The sequence below is a fragment of the Dipodomys merriami genome, unplaced genomic scaffold (genome assembly GCF_024711535.1).
Source record: "Dipodomys merriami isolate MVZ:Mamm:240054 unplaced genomic scaffold, mDipMer1.0.p SCAF_7, whole genome shotgun sequence".
Classification (NCBI taxonomy): Eukaryota; Metazoa; Chordata; class Mammalia; order Rodentia; family Heteromyidae; genus Dipodomys; species Dipodomys merriami.
In genome coordinates, this window is record NW_027206290.1 from 40,215,654 (window position 1) to 40,219,134 (window position 3,481).

Here is a 3,481-nt window from a genome sequence, read left to right on the forward strand (position 1 = left end):
TGCTTTATATGATTAAGTAGAATGGCTAGATCAGATTTTATTGTTCAAGACTAGACAGAATTAGGCAGAATACTTTGCATCACTGTCAAAAAAAAGTCTCTGTGTGTGTGTAAAAAGAAACTATTATCATTTAAAAGGAAAAATTAGACCTTTTGACTTATTATTCTTCAAAATGCTCTTGATTAGATAAGCCTAGATAAAAATACATAGAGCTGAAAAAAAATACATAGAGCTGGTCTATGCATCTTGTTTCCAAGAAGTACCAGCTCTACTTGACTGTTTGCACAAATTACAGGCTTGACATTATTTATGTCTTTGAATTTAAATATTTAGAAGTTCAGAGTATATTAAGAGATTCAGGGCACTCAAGAATCATAAAGAAGAATATCTGTGTAACACATCACAAGCACAGCACAGAGAAACTCAAGAAAAACTGATGACTGATAGGGGGATGAAATAAGTTGTGCTCAGGGGTGAGAAGATAAAGAAGATGAAATACTGTCAAAAGAGACTATTTGAAACTATGAAAATAGAACAAGGAAACCCACTATTTCTTAGAAGGGAGGTTCTGTGATAGGTTGAAACATTGACCTACAGTGTAAATGTGTGGAAATTTAACAATGAAAACTCTGACAACTGATATAAACCAGTAAAAAATTTTTTTAAAAAAATTATCTTAATGGCACTTAAAAAAAAGTTGCCCAGATACAAAAATACTAACTGAAATGGTACAATGTGTTCACAATAAATATAGTATTATAAAATGATTTCTAGGCCCCATCAATGGACTAGGTCATATTTTAAATTATCATTCAAAAACTCTTGAAGCACATGCCCTCATAGTAAATCAGCAATATTGGTTATATATTAACATATTAAACAAATGGCACTAAGTTTCAATGGTAACATTTAAAGCACTGAATGATCTGAAATTCTAGTAAGTAGGGGTATCCTTGAAGTAGCATGTAAAAGAATTTTATAGGAGGTATTAACTCACAAACATTTTCCATCTGTGGTTGTTCCTTCTAATAATTTTTTTTTTTTTTTTTTTGTCGGTCGTGGGGCTTGAACTCTGGGCCTGGGTGCTGTCTGTCCTTCAGCTCTTCAGCTCAAGGTGAGCGCTCTACCGCTTGAGCCACAGCACCACTTTCCTTCTAATAATTTTTAATAATGTTAAGTTTTTTAAAGACTGACTCATTTGAATACAAAAATGAAGAGGATCAGGATTTCACTTGCTTCAGCCTAAGCTGGTGGCTCACATTTGTAATCTTAGCTGCTAAGGAGACTGAGATGTGAGAGGTGCATTTCCAAGGAGGGGGAGAGGGGAGAAAAAAAGCCAGAAGTGGAGGCATGGCCCAAGTGGTAAAGCACCAGTGTTGAGTAATAAAGGTAAGGGACAGTGCTTAGGCCCAGAGTTCAGCTCCAGTACCACCATCTATCCACCCCCCCCCCCCCACAAATTTCACTTGCTTCAAAAAGCAACCTGGCAGGTGGTATATAGAGTCAATCACAGAAGTCATATTAACAGATCAGGAATATTGAAATAAAATGTCCAAAAACAGGCAAAAGCTCCCATGGAATCTCCAAGAGACAACTTGCAAACATCATTTATGATTGACACCAGCTATCCACAGTTTACAGAGTTGTAAGATAGCTTTCTTAGAAGTAAATACTCCAAGGAGGTATCACTAGAATCTAAACTACAGCTTTCCACTGATGAATGGTTCCCACCTTCCCCCCCCACCCAGATCAAGATGATGCAGAGGAACTACAGGCGTCATTAACCACACAAACCCATCAAAAATGCTCTCCTCCCTGCTAGAATCCCTGAAATAATTGTCTGGTTGCCACAGTTCCTTTTCTAAGATCTCATTCCTCCCAGCGATCTCACTGCTATTATTACTACTATTATTATTTTTGGTGCTGGAACTGAGGCTTGAACTCAAAGTCTTCTTGAGTTCTCCCTTGTTTTTTTTTTTTCCTGCTCAAAGCTGGTACTCTACAACTTGAGTCACACCTCCACTTGTTTTTTGCTGATTAATTGGTGACAAGAATCTCAGATCTGACTGGCTTTGAAGGGCGACCTCAGATCTCAGCCCACTGAGTATAAGGGATGACAAGCGCGAACCACTGGCTCCCCTACAGCAAGCTCGGTTCTAAAGCTACAGCAGCTTTCCAGTCTCATCCATCATTCCTGTTACAGTGTTCTTGTATTTGGAGGGTTACCTGAACATCTTAAAAACACGACAAATGCAGACGCTTCTAATTCCTAGGCTGGCTTGCATGGCGAGGGCATACTTCTTTTCTAGTTCCAGGTCAGCTTTAATTCACTGAGAGCCGTCAGAACTCACTCCTAAAACTTGCCTGCAACCTAAGGATAAAAGGGCTGCAAGCGGAGAAACGCCCATTCCCACCGGGCCGCCGCACCCGCAGGAGGGCCCCGACTCCAGGCATCTCCTCTCGGGAGGCCGAGGGTGGAAAACACACAGCCCGGCCAATGTCACCCCGGACAGCGGGGATCCGGACCACTCAGCATTCTGTGCTCGCTCGACCGAGGCCCGCTCCCGCCCCGCGCCGATCACCCAGCCGTGCAGCGGCGGTGACGGGGGCTTGGGACGCAGGACTGCAACCGCAGCAGGAGGCCCGACTTCCCTGCCCGCGCCCGCGCCGCCTCCCCGGGCCGAGCCCCGCACCGCCTCCCCCTACCCCGCCCGGGCCGAGCCCCGCACCGTCTCCCCCCCTCCTCCCGGGCCGAACCCCGCACCGCCTCCCCCCCTCCTCCCGGGCCGAGCCTCGCACCGCCTCCCCCTACCCCGCCTCGGGCCGAGCCCCGCACCGCCTCCCCCTACCCCGCCCGGGCCGAGCCCCGCACCGCCTCCCCCCCTCCTCCCGGGCCGAGCCCCGCACCGCCTCCCCCCCCCCCGGCCGAGCCCCACACTACATCCCCACACCCCGCCCGGGGCCGAGCCCCGCACCGCCTCCCCTTCCACCCCGCCCCGGGCCAAGCCCCGCACCGCCTCCCCTTCCACCCCGCCCCGGGCCGAGCCCCGCACCGCCTCCCCTTCCACCCCGCCCCGGGCCGAGCCCCGCACCGCCTCCCCTTCCACCCCGCCCCGGGCCAAGCCCCGCACCGCCTCCCCCCCCCTCCTCCCGGGCCGAGCCCCGCACCGCCTCCCCTTCCACCCCGCCCCGGGCCGAGCCCCGCGCACCCCGGCCCGCAGCCCCAGAAGGTTCGCTCCGCCCCGCAGGCCCCCCGTCCCGCCTCTCACAGCTCTCGGGCGGTTCCATCTGGGCGGCGGCAGCGCGGGCTACGCTCCTGACAGAAGCCGACAGAGTACCATCTCCTCACAGCCGTCACCCGCCCGGGCAGAGCAGCCCCCGAATCTCCTCAGGGTGGAAGAGACCTACGCCGGGCGCTCCGAAACGCTGACTTCCGCTCCCAGACACCGCGGACCAATCAGAGCGCGCGCCCTTTCGCCAC

General features: G+C 50.7%; 1 protein-coding gene across 4 annotated transcripts in view; it reads right to left on the bottom strand.

Moving 5' to 3' along the window:
* Window positions 1–3,433, bottom strand: part of Gdap2 (ganglioside induced differentiation associated protein 2) — a 38,314-nt gene extending 34,881 nt beyond the window's left edge. Inside the window, exons 1-2 of one of the 4 annotated variants that reach the window (XM_070006453.1) lie at window positions 3,270–3,433; window positions 2,227–2,364 (exon numbers count right to left, since the gene is read on the bottom strand). The gene's annotated coding sequence lies outside the window, so the exon portion shown is untranslated. Of the gene's footprint in view, window positions 1–2,226; window positions 2,387–3,269 lie in introns of all 4 variants that reach the window. The other 3 variants (XM_070006451.1, XM_070006452.1, XM_070006455.1) reach the window with 3 other exon arrangements.
* Window positions 3,434–3,481: the final 48 nt, after the last annotated feature.